Genomic DNA, 18,118 nt, shown 5'->3' with positions numbered 1-18,118 from the left:
CATGAATGATGCATTCATATTTGTTATCATTCAATTCATAGAGGGAGATTATGCAAAAAGATTATCCGATGATGTAGTGGCACTAATAACAACACTTGGGGCTTATTACATTCAATTTAAAGCATTTAGATATCTAAGGGTAGTTGGTGCCACTGTCAATCCAAAGAAACTCCCAAGGTATCCTAGTGACAAAATTTTTCTTTTGGAGATTGCTCGATAAGTTGAGTCAGCATATGACAGAGTTAGGAAACAATGTAGGCCATTTTGGACATGGCCTCTAATCATAGGACCATATCAAGTAAAGCAGAAGTAGGATATTCCTTCTTTTGAAGGGGAATGGGATCAATATCCCCTAGAAGAGTATAATTCCCCAAGGCCATGCTTTGACAATATTGGGAGAGTCCAAAGTATGATAGGTAAGGAATTCTAGCAAGAAGAAGCCATTGAAGACCATTGGATGAATGCAAAAAATGACTACAATGTTTGTATCAAGGATTATTGTAGGATGACTTTGTATTTGGTAGAAAAGGCTCTAAAGGTCTAGATTTCATTGCAGATACTACAACAAGACTTAGGGGAGCTGCTCAAACCTCTATTCAGTGCAGATAAAATTAGAGAAAGGCCCATAATGAATACTAAGGTTGAAAGGGAGGAGAATGGTGATATTAATTATTGAGCAAGGTACATTATCAAGATGATGTAGGACTAGATTGGGAAACCATTTAAACTTGATTCAATACTTGAGATAGTAATCTTTCATGCACAAGCCCCCCTAGCCAAAGGTAGAGGGAAGAAAGTTACCATTCCTACCTTTGTAGCCTAATCACCAATAAGGACAAAAATAATATACCAAATTGACCGACCGGTTGGATACTATCACCCTCTAAAGAAGAAGGGAAAGGGAAAAAGAAAGAAGAGTTCTCCTCAAAGAGCTGAACTAGAGGAGGGTGAAATCCTATCACCTCCATAGCAGCAAGAAGAAAATGTGCAAGGGCTAGAAGATATTGGAGCTTCCCAAGTCTAGATAGACCCTTAATTGCCACCAGCTATGCCCAACCAAGTAGAAACAGAGGGTGAAATCCAAGAAGTCTCTCCTCCTTTGTAGGTAGAAGAAGCATCCCCTTTGGCCCCTAAGAAATGAAGAAAAATCAAGACCCCTATTAAGAAAAGGCAGAGGGTGATCAGAAGGATGGTTCCTTTTCCATCTATCCCAAACCCCATTCCTAAAGAGGAATAAGAAGAAGAGGAAGACGAGGAAGAGGATGTGCCTTGGCAAAGAAGAACCCAACTAGCAAGATCCACAGAGTAGCAAAGGAGGAGAAGTTCCACTGTGACACTGTTGTCAGTTCCAGAAGAACCTCTAGAAATAACTACTTCAGAGGATGAAGTACAATAATGGGTTAATGAGTAGGATGTAGGGGGCAATGATGTATTCAAAATGTTAGATTTTGACTTTATGCCCATAGGAACAGAGTTGATTGGGGACAAGATTAGGGGTACCCCAATGAATGAGCCTCAACAAGAGGATTGGAAAAAGATTCCACAAGAATCATATAGTATCAATCTTGCTCCACCATCCCCTTTACAAGTCATAGTGGTAAACAAAGGCTTGACTAATCCCTTATCTTTGAGTACTGAAGAAGAATAGGTTCAAAGGGAGCCTTCATAGGAGGAAGAGCCACTAAAAACAACAACCAATGAAGTGTCTAAAGAGAGATGTATGGTTGAATATCCTTAGCAAACCTCCCAAGACATTGAGGTATGAACTGTGGGTTCCATTGAGATAGAAACCACATAAGGAGAGCCTTTATAGAGGGGAAGAACCCTAGAGAGGAGTGATAAGGGGAAAGTAGTGGTAGAAAAAACTCCTTCATCCTCAAGAGGTAGGCCCTTAGTGGAACGAGTCCCAAGGTGGTTGTGAAAGGAAATGATAAGAAGTAAAAAGCCACAGTTCACCATCAATGAAGAGGACATGTTTGAGTTGATGGAAGTTTTGACCAAACTTGAGTCCCCTTCAAGAGAAACATGCAAATTGGCTTTTATCAATACTGACTGGAATCAAGATTTATTTACACAAGTGGCTATCCCTCCTCCTGATGTAGATTTAGAAGATCTAGGCCCACAAGACTATCAAATCAGAGAGGTTATGTTCAGGAAGCCCACATTGGATACCACCAGGTTGATGGTCACAATAGGGATAAAAGAGGTTTTCAAAACCTTAGAGCAAGAAGGGGAAGAACTTAGAACACTTTGTAGGAAAAATGAAATCCTAAAAGGATATCTAGCTAAAGTTGTTGGTCCCTTGGATCCAAAACACCCCGAGGAGACTCTAAATGCTACACTCAACAAAAGAGATGGAGGAAGAGTACAATTGGATTCATTTTTGAATGCCTATCAGCAGTGGCAGGAAAGTTTTGAGGAAAAGGGTGTCTTAATCATTTGAGGAAATCTTAAGCTACTACATGCTATGCAGGAAAATGTAGACAAGATGGTAGTAGTTTTGAAGCAAGATTTTAGTATAATGGATGAAGTACGCACATGGAGTAAATATTTACAAGTATGATAGGCTATGAAAGGGCAGAGGTACAAGATTTTGGTAGATGCATATACAATGGAGGAGTTAGATTTAATTGTTGATTGGATTGAGAAAATAGTGGATAGTAATAAAGTAATGGATACATTACATGCAAAGATCCATCGACACAAGAACCAACCCCGAGAGCGAATTTTGGAGGTAGAGAAATATTATAGTGATGCGTGTTTGGATATTTTTGAGGATGATGAGTGGGAGAAATTAATGCCTATAGAGGTAGTGGTAGAGAAGTTCTAGAAGATTTTTAAAGAAGCTTCTAGTGATGATGACATTTGACATGCCTTCAGAATAGAAGAAGCCTTGCTAGAGTTGGATACAAAACTCAAGGGTTTTGTTGATAACCGTATTGAAGTAGAAAACTACAAAAAAAAGGTCAAATATAAGTATGATGCTTTAGATCTATTGGATGTGGTTAAGATTACTGAGATTATTGAGAAATTTAAGGGTAAAAATCTAGACATAGCTCTAGTATGAAGGGTGATAAAACCCAGAAGCTAGAATTTTAGTTTTGACACTCAGTAAAATTTTGTGATTTTAGGCCTTTTGAGGTGAGTAGGTGCACTAGTGTGCAGGTGCAAAGGTGAGCTAGTGCACTTTTCTAGAGGTGCACCGATAGTTAATTGTTAGTTCCAAAAATAGAGCTTTCCATGCATTAGAAACACATTCTGACAGTAATTTAACTCTAATAGATGCCTAGTGAAGGATCAACTTCTATTTTTGACACATCCGGACACTTCTACTTCAACTAAAGGCTTTCTTATTCTTTTTTGTCTCATAAATTCTTTGTTCTATAACATGCAAAGGCTCATGCATCCAATTAATGAATATAAAATGGATGGAGTCCTACTAAGCACCAGTTAGATTCTTAGTTTGTATATAATTAGTTTTTTTCATTAATTTAAAAAGCATATTATTACATGAAGATATCTCTCACTCTCAAGAAAAATTGAGGAGACGATGTCTTATAAATACTCCATTGTAATATGTAATTGGGGCCACCATTATTTTGCAATAAAATTATGCTTTTGGTGCTTGCATTTGGAGTGTAGTGATTCTTGCCTAAATTTGTCATTTTGAGTTTATGTTCATGGAATTGTGATTGAGCCAAAATTTTATTGCTTTGTTTCTGGTTGTGTGATCTTTTAGTTCTGGTTTTTGCTACAGTTTGACGAATTCTACTAACATATCTAGCTCGAGAAGAAATCACCAAATTGTACTTGCATAACTCTTTGTCTCACATGAGCACACTTTCTATGGCCTTGCAATTTAATGAAGAGTGAAATATTATACAATTATTAAAGTTTTCCATCGATGATTGCATCAGTGGAATCTAGGAAGCGCTGCTCCTATTTTCATTGGTTACCCTCTAATTTCTTCAAAAGCTTAACTTGCAGATGTGTTGTTTTCTGTAGCTTATGTCCATCAAGATTTTACTTTCATGTTATTTGTTTCAAAGTTTTTTTATTTTCTTTACTAACCCCTTGTTAGTTTAGAAATTCATATTAGTTGTATTATTAGATTGCATTCATTGGGAAACATAAAAAATACAAAAAACATAGGTTTTTTTGTGTGTTTTATTTTGAAGCAGTGAACATATTCTATACCTCATCCAAAATCAAATGTACTATCAAAGGCCTCCTCATGAAAAAATGCATTTATCTTCAATTGAGTGGATTTAAGTAGGTTGCAAGATCATCCAAAACCTTGGAGTTGATTCACAAGATCAACTTTTCAAGAGAGGAGTTCGAAAGAATTCCTGTCATTAAGCATCATGCAAAATGATAGCTCAACAAGTATATTATCCACAAATATTTCTACTAATATTATCTTATTTTTTGGTCCTTATTTAATATATAGACTACTACTATCACTAGATCTTTGAAAGCCAATATTTACCAGATATCCATGTAGCCTCTCATACCATGCTCTAGATGCTTTTTTCAAACCATACAAAGCTTTGTGTAACTTACAGACCATGTCTCTTTTATTTGGATCAATGAAACCTTAAGGATGATCAATGTAAACTTCTTTCTCTAGAATTCCATTCAAGAAAGCTGATTTTACATCCATTTGCTACACTTTGAATCTTTTGAATGCAACATATGCAAGTAGTGCTATGACCCCTTCAAGTCTAGCAATAGGAGTAAATGTTTCTCCATAGTCCATACCTTCTTCTTAAGCATATCCTTTATACACTAGCCTTGCTTTATTCCTTGATACTTTTCCATTTTCATTTAATTTGTTTCTAAATACCCAGTTTGTTCCAATTACATTTTTGTCCTTGGGTCTAGGAACAAGAGTCTAGGTATTATTCTTTTCAATTTTCTGAATCTCTTCATTCATTACCTTTATCCAACTTTCATTTTTTAATGCATCTTTAATAGTCTTAGGTTCAAATTCAGTAAACAAACATGTACCTTTTAATTTTTTTCTTTGTTTAGGTGCATGATGCCTTCTGACATATCTAGCAAATACATGTTCCTTTCTTCTAGATCCTAGACTTGTTTCATTTGGTTCACCATGCTCAAAGGTTATATGAAAGTTAAAATCTACTTTATCTGAGACTTGGTTCCCACTGTCTATGACTTAGGTTCCTCTTTTTGGGACTTGGTTCAATTTGTCTCCAACTCCAGTTTCTTTGGATGCAACTTGGATTGCACTAGTTGCAACTTGGGTTGAACTACAAATTTAGGTGACTTCGATGGTGTTGACTATTGGAGTGATGCTACCTATTGTTGCCCAATCACATCTTTTTGTACCTTTGATAAAGTATCAGGATCAAAGTAAACAAAATTTATGTAGTCTTCAGGTTTCTTGCTTCCTTGTTCTTCACTCTTTTCTACAAACTCATCAATTTTTACATTTACACTTTCTATGACCTTGCGAGTAGAAAGATTTAAACATTTATATGCTTTTCTCTAGTTGGAATAGCCTAGAAATATGCCTTCATCACTTTTTGCATCAAATTTTCCTTTCCTTGTCTCTTTCAAGATATAACACTTGATTCCAAATACTTAGAAATAATAGACATTAGGTTTATAGCCATACCATTATTCATTAGATGTATGATCTATACCTTCTATACCTTTCTTCAGTTGAACTTAGTTCAAGGTATGAACTATTGTGTTGATTGCTTCTTTCTAGTATTTGGATGCAACATTTTTCTCTATCAAAAATGTTCTTCCATAATCCATGATGGATCTATTACTTCTTTCTGCTATGCCATTCTAATAAGGTTTACCTAGTGCAAATACTTGTCTTTTGATTCCTCTTTCATTGTAGAATTCATTGAATTCATTAGAGATGAATTGTCTTTCTCTATCTAACATTAGACATTTTAAATTCTTCCCTATTTCTTTTTCAACTCTAGCTAGATTGTGAAAGTTTACATGACACATTCTTTTATGCCATAGCCAAATTTTCTCTACTTGTGCCAAAAAGTATGAACTATCAGTGCGATCTAGATAGGATAGATTTCCTTTTGTCTTATTGCCAATTCCAACTAGGTTCCCTTTACCATCTAAAAGCTTTGCCTTCCCATTCATGAATTTTACCTTGTATCCAATGTTGTTTAGTTGTGTCACACTTAGAAGATTGTGTCTTAGTCCTTCAACTTAGTAAGCATTTTCACATTTGAGTTCATTATTTAATGCAATGCATCCTTTTTCCTTCACATAAAATGGTTCATTATTTCCAAATTTAACACTTCCACCATCATAGTGCTCCAAGTGTTCAAAATTAGTTTTATCACTAGTCATGTGATGAGAACAACCACTATCTGTTATCCATGTGTCAATTTTTCTAATATGAGAAATAAGTTCCATCTTTTTATTATCCTCACCATCTGACTCATCTTTAATAAAAATATATACCATTTCATCTTCATCTTCACTATTAGAATATTTAGAAATATACCAAGATTTCTTACCTTTATCTCTACAGTCTTTGTAGCTTTTGAAATCTTTATTTCATTTGAACTTGTTGAATTTTTTGTCATCTTTTCTTTTCTTATTTGGACACCTTGCAACAATGTGACCAACTTATTCACAAGAGAAACAAATCAATGGATTTTTTGCCTTTATATTTACCTTTGCCATTTGATAACCTTCTATTGTTGTTTCACAATACACACCCCATTTCTCCTAGAAATGGGGACCCCCTAGTAAATATTTTGTTTTCCCAAACCCCTAGTCTAAGGTTTGAGTCTTTTTTAGGGCTTTAGCTAGTTTCTAAGTTTAGCTATGTCCTCTTCTTGAGAAACCCAATTGTTGAAAGCTGACAATTTTAGAAGAAAAAGTGATTTTTATAGAGAAAGGGGTGCACTAGCACACCTAGTGCACCCTTCAAGGTGTGCTAGTGCACTAAATGCTCTAGTGTAGGAGTGCTTCCCTTTGAGAGTGCACACATGTGCACCCCCAAAGGGTGCACTTCATCCTAGGCCTATAAAAGGGTAGGACCCCTCCCTCTTATTCATTTTCTCCTTCGACCAGCCAATGAGCACACCTCCACACCCTTGGAGGTGAGCCATATCTCTGAGGTCCTACATAGACAAATCAAACATTAGTTAGAAGGTGCATAGTTGTGCACCTATCCAAGGTGCACAACTACACACCTTTTATTCACAAAACCTAAGGAAACTCTAAAGAACATCTAAATGTAAGGTACCTTACAAAAAAATGAACAAAAATAACAATTTAATGGTGTGCAGGTATGTGCACCATTAAAGCCAAGCCCTATCAATATTAGGGTGAGCATGTCTGCACCCCTTAAGGTGTGCATGTTTGCACCCCATTAGTATACTTATAACTTTTGACACAATAAAGGTGTGCACATGCACACTCCACAAGGTGTGCATGTGTGCAATATTAATTGTTAAAACTTGTTTGATGCAAAAGTGCACCTAGTGCACCGTCAAGGTGTGCAAGGTGCACTAAAAATTGTGCATTCGAGGCATAAAATGAGGGTTTTAGGTGTTTTGTGATGTTTTTGCATTTTGGGTTTGGTTTTATAGTAATTAGGGTTTTTTTAGGGTTTCAATTTCCACCTTCTAGACTAATGTGAAAACTTTTTGTGTAGATGAAATGGCTTCCTCCTCATCCTTCCTCACAGTGGAGATTGCTCCAAAACTTATTGTCTTTAAGTTTTAGAGTGTACAAATGAAATCATGTTTCCAAGATGCGCATTCAAAAATTTGGGACACTAAATTAGGACATATTGATTGGAATGCATTCATGGTACTTTGTAACAAGCCATATGAAAGATCCCCAATAATTTATTTGCTTATCAGATCCAGGTTGGTAAATGCGAGCTCACATCATACTTTAATGCAGTCTTCGAAATTGGTTATGGCCTTAGCAGAGAACTATGTTTCAAAAGAGAGAGTTGTGAAGAGCATAACATGGGACATCAATCTAAATCTAAGGCCAAAGAACATCAAGAAAGTATTCCATCTTCCAAGGATAGATCAATACATTAGGTTGACTTATCATCAAGTAGAAAGGTGGTATAGGGATAATGAACAAGAAGCTGCAAAGATTATTCAATCATCATATTTGATTGATAGGACACCTGTGGGCGAAAAGATGGAAAATTTGACATGACTAGAGGGTATATGAAGGATGATATTGGATATTCCATTGTGCTTTTGAGCAAGATTATGGGTCTATCAGTAGTAGGGCACTTAAACATTTGGAAAGTACATTTCCTCAAGACTATCAAAATGACTAAAATGCTAATTAATGGGACCACAATTATTAGTGAGAATTTAGAAGAATAGTTGGTGGTGGTTAAAATTGACCCTCGATTCTATATGTCTTCATATTTGATATATTTGTTAGTAGTAAGGACTATAGACTACCTAGGATTATTCAAGAGAGGAAGCATGCAAGATGCTAATGCATGGCCTTATGTGGTATATCCCTAGCTAGTAAAGAAGAAGAAGTTGTTGGATCAGAGTAAAGAATATAGGATTGTGAATGATGCTTTCATTTTTGCAATCATCCAATTCATTGAAGGTGATTATGCAAAAAAGGATATTAGTAGAGGCAACAACAAGAATTGCGTAAATAGGTGCCTACTACATCTAATTCAAGAAATTCACCTACCTAATCATAGCAGGTACAACTATAAATCCTAAGAAGCTCCTTAGGTATCCATGTGATAGACTCATTTTGCTAGAGATTGCATGACAACTCTCATCTGCATATGATAGAGTCAAGAAACAACATAAGAAGACCTTAGTATGGCCTATCACCATAAGTCTGTTTGGTGTCAAGAAGAAGTAGGATATCATGACTTTTGATTTAGAATGAGATCAATATCCCTTGGAGGACTATAACTCCCCTTGTCCATGTTTTGACAATATTGGCAGAGTTCAATACTTGGTAGGAAAATAATTTAAACATGAAGATGCCATAGAGGATCATTGGATGAATGTAGTAGATGGCTATGATATCCAAATAAGGGATTATTGTAGGATGACTCTTTATTTGGTAGGTAGTTCTTTGAAATTAAAGGTCCCATTGAAGGTTTTTCAACAAGACATTGTAGAGGTCTTAGATCCCCTGTATAATCAAGATAAGATATATTATCAGCTAGTCATGAATGCAAAAATTTATAGAGAAGAAAATATGGATGCCAATTATAGGGAAAAGCATATCATCCAGTCAACCAAGGAATGGACTAAGAAGCCATTCAAGTTGGATATGGTTCCTAAAATAGTAGACTTACAGGCCACAACCCACCTAGTAAAAGTAATAGGGGCTAAAGTTACAGTACCAACATTCACAACCCAATATCCAATTAGGCTAGAAATGGTGTATCATCATGATAGGGAAGTTGGATACTTTAAAGCACAGAAAGGTAAGAATAAAAGGAAAAGTGTTTCTCCTCAGTGAGCTGAGCATGAAGCCTAGGAGGCAACTCAAGCCCAAGAAGCCACTCAAGGTCAAGATAATCCACAAGTGTCACTGTTAGAATTGAGATAGGGACCTGAAGAGGAAGCACAAGAGGTGTCCCCACATGTTCAAGAAGAAGAAGCCTCTCCATCAACTCCTAAGAAAAAAATGCTAAAACTCCAATCAAAAGGACTAGAAGATAGAAAGTGCAAAGAAAGGTTATTCTAATTCCTTTATTCTTGGAAACCATTCCTACAAAAGCTGAAGAGGATGGAGAAGATAAAGAGGATAACCTCCCCTTATGTTAGAGGACTGATTTGGCCAGGGCTACTGAGGTAGAATGAAGAAGCAGTTCCACCATAACACTGCCATCTATTCTTCCACAACCTATTTAGGTTACAACCTTAGAGGATGAGCTACAAAAGTAGGTTGATGAACAAGAGGACCAACTGACCGATGTTTTTAAAATGTTAGATGTTGACTTCATGCATGTAGGTACTAAACTCATAGGTGACAAGATAAGGGATACACCGACGAATCAACCTTTGGGAAAAGATTGGAGTCAATTGCCACCTTTTCCACAAGGGTGTCTAGGTACCCCAACATCACTAAGTCAAGATTTATCTTTCCTAGATAAAGGTTTAATCACTCCTGTCCCTCCTGGTAATGAAGAGAAAGTGCAAGCTATGCAAGAAGAAGAGCCACAAAAAAGACATGCTAATGAAGTATTAGAAGAGAGGAAAATATATGAAGAACCTTAAAAAATTTCTCAAGATATAGAGGTCAAGACAATGAACTCAACAAACATAGGGATGCCTAATGTAGACCTCTCACAGAAAGAGAAGACTCCAGTGAGGAGCGATAAGGGAAAGGGTCTAGTGGTACAAACCCCCTCTTCATCTAAGTATATGTATCCAATGGGAACTACTCCAAACTAGTTGAAGAAATAGGTTATGGCTAGGAATAAGATGAAGCTATATTGTAGTGTGCCTGAGGGAATAAAAGAATTAGTTGAAGCCCTCAAGAAAATTGAGCTACCTACAGATGATGCGCAAACATTAGCCTTTATTATGAAGAATCAAAACTAGGAATTGTTCACTATATTGCCATCCCTCCTCTACATGTAGATATTGAAGATCTAACCCCAAAAGATTATTAGATTAAAGAGGTCTTACTGTGAAAGCTCACTGTAGACACTGCTAAATTGATGGTCACTATAGGAATTAAAGAAGTATTTAACCACTTGGAACAAGATGAGTCTAAATTGCTGAGGCTCCAAAAATAGAATGAGCTTCTAAGAGGCTATTTGCATGAAGTGATTGGTCCTTTGGACTTGGATGATCTTGAGGTAACTCTAGGTGTGACACTTGATAGGAAGGAGAAGATAGTTGTAGAATTGGATCCATTTTTGAAGGCATGTTAGCTATGGTAGGAAAATTTTGAGGAAAAAGGTATGCAAATAATACAAGTTAACCTTAAACTATTGCATCATATGTAAGTTAATGCAGATAGGCTAGTTGCTATACTAAACCAAAATTTTGGATTGATGGATGAGGTACATACCTAGGGTAAAGACCTTCAAGCATTACAATCAATAAAGGGCTAGAGGTATTGTATGCCCATGGATGTATATATAGGGGATGAATTGAATAAGATAGATGATTGTATTGAGAAGATTGCTACTAGTAATAAATTAGTGGAGACATTACATGTGGATATTCATAAGCCCAAGGATCAAACCAAAGAGAAGATTTTGGAAGTTGAGAAGTATTATAGTGATGCTTGCCTTGACATTTTTGAAGATGAGTCAAGGGATAAACTCCTAATTGTGCGAACAATTGTCAAATAGTTTCAAAAGACCTTTGAAGAAGCTTTGACTAGTGAAGAAATTAGACAAGCATTCAAGAGAGAGGAGGCATTGCTAGAATTGGATGTAAAATTAGAAGACTTTGCAGAGACTCACATATAAGTGGGCAACTACCAGAAAATAGTAAAGGATAAGTATGATGCTTTCTATTTTCTAGATGCAACCCAAGTGATAGAGATCATAGAGAAATTCAAGAGAAAACATCCAAACATAGCTCTGGTATAAAGGGGAAGAAAACCCAGAAGCTAGAATTTCAGTTTTGACACTTGGGAAAATTTTGCATTTTTTGGACCTATCACCAAGGTGTGCAAGGTGCACTTCTCCAAAGGTGCACTAAATTTTTTGAAGAAGTTAGAGGTGCATTGATAGTTAATTGCCAGTTCCAAATTTAGAGCTTTCTGTGCACTAGAAATGCATTTTAACAATAGTTTAACTCTAACGAACATCCAAAGAAGGTTGAGCTTCTAATTTTGGCATCTCCATAGACTCCTACATCATCTAACAGTTTCCTTCTTCTTATCTACTTCTTTCATTTTTTAAAGTAATGTAAAGGCTCATGCACCCATTAATTGATATAAACAAGGGTGGAGTCCTACTTAGCACCATTTAGAGAGTCAGTTTGTACACAATTAGGTTTGTTTTATTAGTTTTGAGAATATATTTGCATGAAGGAATCTCTCACTCTCAACACAAATTAAGGAGATGATTGCCTATAAATTAAGGAATTGAATATGTATTCCAAGCTGTTATTTTGATGCAATGATATATGCTATTGGTGCTCTCATTTTGAGTGTAATTATTCTTACTGGAGTGTGTTATATTTTGTGGATGTATGTTCATGGAGTGCAATGGAGTGAATGTTTTTGTTGTGTTATTTAGATTGAGCAATCTTTTAATTCTGGTGTTTGCCACATGTTTACAAATTCCATTGATGTACTTAGTTAGAGAAGAGATTACATTCTGTTCATACATATCTTTTTGTCTCACATGAGTGCACTTTCTGTGGCCTTGTGATCTAATGAGAAATGAAACATTCCACAATTACTAAATTCCCATTGACAATTGCATCAGTGGAATTTTGGAAGTGCTGCTCCTATTTTCATTGGTTACCCACTGATCTTTTCAAAGGCTTACCTCATAGACATGTTATTTCCATGGCTTATATCCATTAGGTATTTACTTTTCAAGTCATTTTCTTAAACTTCTTGTTACCTTATCTTTGTCATTTTCTTTTTACAAACACTTGGTTAATTTAGGAATTCATATAGTTGTATAGTTAAAACTACATTCATTATAAATAGAAAAATATATTTCTTGTTTTGTGTGGATGCTTTTTTTTGAGATATCAAGAAGATTCAACATCTTATCTAAAATTGGTCAAACTAGCAAAGGCCTCCTTATGAATACTCACATTTATTTTCTACTAAGCAGATTCTAGTAGGTCACAAGATCATCCAGAATTTTGGAGTTGATCCCGGATCAACTTTTCAAGAGAGGAGTTCAAAATGATTCTTGCCATTAAGTATTGTGCAAAATGACAACTCAATTCCTTCTTGCAAGCAGGGATTAAATAACAGCAAGGCCATCATCTAATTTTTCTTCTTCTTCTTCATTGTCATACTATTTTCCTTTTGAGTTTCCTCCCTTTCTACCAAGAGTTAGTTTGGCCTTGAATGCTGATTCTATGTTTCAAGATCCAGAAAGATAGTTATCAAACTTATCCAACTCAAAAATTGTTAACCTTCTCACTAGTGCATCCAAAGTTATATCATTTTTGGGATCACATCTCATCTTTTGAATAACTAAAACTCTAATTGCATAAATAGGACGAACAGTTCTTAATACCTTGCTAACTACTATCACATCATCTATTTTACCTCTTGTAGCTCTAATTACACTCACACTTCCTTTTATTCTTTCACTATATTTGGAAATGTTTTCATCTTATTTCATTTTCATCTAATCAAATTAGCATCTTAGACTTTCTTCTTTGGCTATCCTCACATTGTCATCTCCTCCATAGATCTTTTGCATCTTGTTCTACATTTAATGAGTAGTAGGACAATCTTTGACTTTATCAAATTCAACATAATTGAGAGTAGAAGCAATGCCAATCATCATTGTGTTGTGATTCTTTTGATCTACCATTTGTTCCATAGTCAAAGGATTAGGAGGTGACACACATTGATTCTCCAAGAAGCTTAGGCATGTATCTCCACTGGTTCTCAAATGAAGCTTCATGATTTCTTACCATGCTTTGAAGTTGTCTCTATTCAATTTAGGAATCTCTCTTCTGTAAGACATCTTGATCTTTAGCTTAGGTGCTTAAAACATTTTCTGCAAGCACCAACAAATTTGATACCAATTGTTGGAAATATAAGAGGAGTAACTGAGAGGAGATGGGTGAATTAGTTACCACTAAAACAATTTCAAATCCCTTAGATGTCAAAACAAACTTATTAACTCAAATCCTTACACAACTTGGTTAGAACTAGATATTCACTGTAACTCAGTTAACAAAGCAATCTTGAGATTTTAATATGTATTAACCTTTAGTAACTTAGTTGCAAAAAGATAAAGCAGTAAGCAAATAACATGAACACACGAGACACTGTTAGAATCTGAAAAGATTAATAACCCAGAAAACTAGTGCAAAGAGTAAATATCTAAACTATGAATGCAAATGATACAAAATCAAAATAGCATCATAGAGTTAGTCTCCAAGAGAGTAATGCAAATGCTGGAAGCAAAATATCATTAAGAGGATGCAAAAATAAGAGATACAAATACAAGCCAGGTAGCATGCTTATATAGGCTAGGAAGAGAGAGGAGGTGGCAACACCAACCAATGAGGAGCAACCATCTATCGGACTAAAGATAGCAAAGTATCTTCCCAAGATAGCTAATGGATGCTCACATGTAGGAAGGTGACACCTCACAACCATTCACCTAATAAGACATGCTTTATTAACCTAAGCGAGATTATTAAAAGTGTAGGAAAAACCTAGCAAAATAGGAAAAAATAAAAAACTACACTAACACCCCCCCATAAGCGAAGCTTAGGTGGATGTAGAAATGGGTCCCGGAAATGAGGCCATGTTAGGTACCCAAGTACAATGCAAGAAGATGCAACTTCTGAAAGCGGGGAAAGAGAGAAAACCACAAGGGAAAAACCCTCCCCCAAAAAGAGGTAAGAACCTAGTGAAGAACTGAAGAAGTCTCCCGCTAGGGAAATTGTCCCCTAAAATAGGAACAAGGAGTGATCATGAAAAAGCAGCATCACAGAAACATGAAGAACTGCAAAACTCTGTCAAAATGCTGATCTGTAGAACCCCCATGGAAATAGAAGGCATGAACCATCAACCAAAGGAACCTCCATGGAAATAGAAGGCACGAACCATCAACCAAAGGAACCTCCATGGAAATAGAAGGCACGAACCATCAACCAAAGAAGCATAGAACAACAATATAACCTCCCCTTAAGGTAGGTGAGGTGACAGGCAGCTGAAAAGATGGGCCAAAAAATCTCCTACAACACAGGAGCCAAACTCATCGAGAGTGAGGTACAAACACAAATAAAGGCATGTGTCGTCGACACTACATGAGGAATTAGAGAAAGAGAGCCTATAAGTGGCAAACAACTATCCCCCCCATGACACTTTATATAATAGTGCAAGTACAATGAGTCACAATGATGAAAAGGATCCCGAATCGCAAGAGTGCCACTTTATCTCAGTGCGTTGCATAAAGATGCTTACAGTGAATATCAAAAATGATCAGAAAAAACATAAGGCTGAAACAACAGAAGGTAAAGCCCAAAACGAAGCAACTGAAGCAAAAAAATCGATCTCCAGACCTGAAACAAACAGAATATCCACCAGAATGCTAAAATGCAAAAGACTGAATAGGATGTGTCTGGAACAGAATCTAGAACAACAACCAACATCACTGGAAAGATCACAGAAAGAGCTTTCCAGCGATATAAAGAAGTCCAAAAATGGAGATCGGAAGCTCAAGATACACCTCCCGGAGTGCAAAATAGAATATTTGACTTTGATTGCCACAATAGGCAACCAAACTATATCAAAACTCAAAAAAACCTATACCAGTATCTCTGTCTCAGAACTAGCTTTTCGACGCTTCTTTCAGATTGGAAAAATACCTCCATATGCAAAAGTTATGGCCAAAAAACCACAAGTAGGTCTTGATTTCAATGCATTACAAACCCTCATGAAGAGCATATGTTAAAAGTGAAACTTGGGCACAATAATCAAGGAAACGAATAGCACCACTGCGATCTACTCAAAAAATCATGCACGTTCAAAAAAAGAATCGCCTCGATATGAGGTCGTATGAGAAAGTTATGATCCTCCGAAGTTTCCAAAACAAGAACTGTGCACAGTCACGACTGACAATCTGCAATTTCTGAAGAATTCATGCATGAAAATCAAAAAATAACTCCAATAGTGGATAGAGCACAAAAAAATAGCCAAGTTCATAACAAGAATCATCAAAATCAGAGTCCGTATGAGCAAGAACGAGACATTTGAAAACTGCATTCAAATCTGCGGCTGCCAACGGAGAGGGGTATGGCTGTAGCTTTGCATGCTCGATTATGAAAAATATACAGCTTGCATGCAAAATCTAAAAGATACCCAGATGGTTTTTTGGGGCTGCAAACAAAACCCAGAAAGCGTTTTTCTTGTTGATGAACAGAAAATGTTGCTATAGTGTAAATCAGACACCTTTAACAGAAAAAAACGGCTCCAAAAAATAGAAAACGACCCCAGCAACCAAAATTTGACATGCAAATGCTGGATCAGCTTCTCAAGTCCATCAATGGCATGCTGGAACCTGCAAAACTAATTGAAAACTCCAAATATGCAAGTTGGTTATCAGATTTGAGATTGAAACCCCAGAGAAAAACTGTTTTTGTCAAAACTTTTCTGATTCTCAAGATCATCCAAAGATGCAAGAGAAGAGCATACTTTGTTTTTCAAACAACTAAAATAAAGTTTATTTGCCCCCCCCGAATCTCTCAAATAAGGAAACTAAAATCTACTCTTGCACATAGAAAAGCTCTGATACCATGTTAGAATCTGAAAAGATTAATAACCCAGAAAACTAGTGCAAAGAGTAAATATCTAAACTATGAATGCAAATGATACAAAATCAAAATAGCATCATAGAGTTAGTCTCCAAGAGAGTAATGCAAATGCTGGAAGCAAAATAGCATTAAGAGGATGCAAAAATAAGAGATACAAATACAAGCCAGGTAGCATGCTTATATAGGCTAGGAAGAGAGAGGAGGTGGCAACACCAACCAATGAGGAGCAACCATCTATCGGACTAAAGATAGCAAAGTATCTTCCCAAGATAGCTAATGGATGCTCACATGTAGGAAGGTGACACCTCACAACCATTCACCTAATAAGACATGCTTTATTAACCTAAGCGAGATTATTAAAAGTGTAGGAAAAACCTAGCAAAATAGGAAAAAATAAAAAACTACACTAACAGACACCAAGATTTAACATGGAAACCCAATTTGGAAAAACCACCAACGCAACTAGTTACAACTTTTCACTCTTCTGAAGTGAGCCTTGTTAGGAAAAAAACCTTGTTAAAGGTTACAAAACACACTATTAGGTGTGACCTTATTAAAGGATTTGAATCACCCTATTAGGAGTGACTTGGTTAAAGGTCTTAAGACACTTCAATCTAGAAATTCCACCTTGCTAGAACTCTATCAAGATATTTCTTCGTTGCTACAATTGTTAGAGAGTAACAATGATTGACGTAATTAATGAAGGGACTGATTTGCATACTTAGATCATTGTTCTAGTTTATCCTTTAGATCCTCCATGATCAGGATATTCTTTGCATCTCTTTAGATGTTATGCTCTTAATTAGATATCCTTTTTTATCTGCATCTTATCTTCTTTCACAAATTCCATATTTCAATCCACAACTTGATATTTCATATAGATGAAACCTAATGTCAAGTTATCTTACATAAACAAAATAATAAATAAAACTGTTACGTTGTAGGTCAACTAAAATTGAAACTAGGTCACTCAATTATCATTGAGTTCCTTGGTAACTAACCTAACTCGGCTTGTATTGAACCCCTTTGGTAACCAACCTGACTCGATTAACACTTAAGTCAGTGACCAACCTATCTTAGTTTTCACTTGATCACTGAACTTGGCTTCTTCTAAATTTCTAATTGGCTAATATTGGAGTCATCTGAGCTCAGTTACTACTGGAAGTGCTAGATTAGAGTGTAACATTTGTGTAATATCAATGAAAATATACAATTGAATAATTTTTTAAAATAGTTTCTTACACCTATGAACTATAACTAAATGGAATCACATCATAGATGGAGTGTTTGGTATCTCCGCGTTTAGGGGAAAATGACATCAATGATTATAACAATGAAAATTAGACAACACAAGTTAAACGCTTTCATCCCAAGCCATTCAATACAAGAGAAACATGTGCTTCTATACATATATCTTAAAGCAATTCAAGTTATATTGAAGAAACTCAAATAGGATAAAGGGATGCCAATACTAAACCCAAATCTTATTAAGGAAGTATTCTAGAAAGTCCTCTATTATACAATGTTCATTAACCTTAAGATTCAAAATATAATTTAATTGAATTGAGTTGACCAATTTACTTAGGAAAATAAGATCTGTGCACATGTACAACCCAAATGATATTTTAAACTAGATCTAAAATACCAAGGTAAAA

This window comes from Cupressus sempervirens, chromosome 5, assembly GCF_028749045.1.
Source record: "Cupressus sempervirens isolate cs-2001-9-10 chromosome 5, ASM2874904v1, whole genome shotgun sequence".
NCBI lineage: Eukaryota > Viridiplantae > Streptophyta > Pinopsida > Cupressales > Cupressaceae > Cupressus > Cupressus sempervirens.
Note: the sequence above shows the minus strand (reverse complement) of the source record.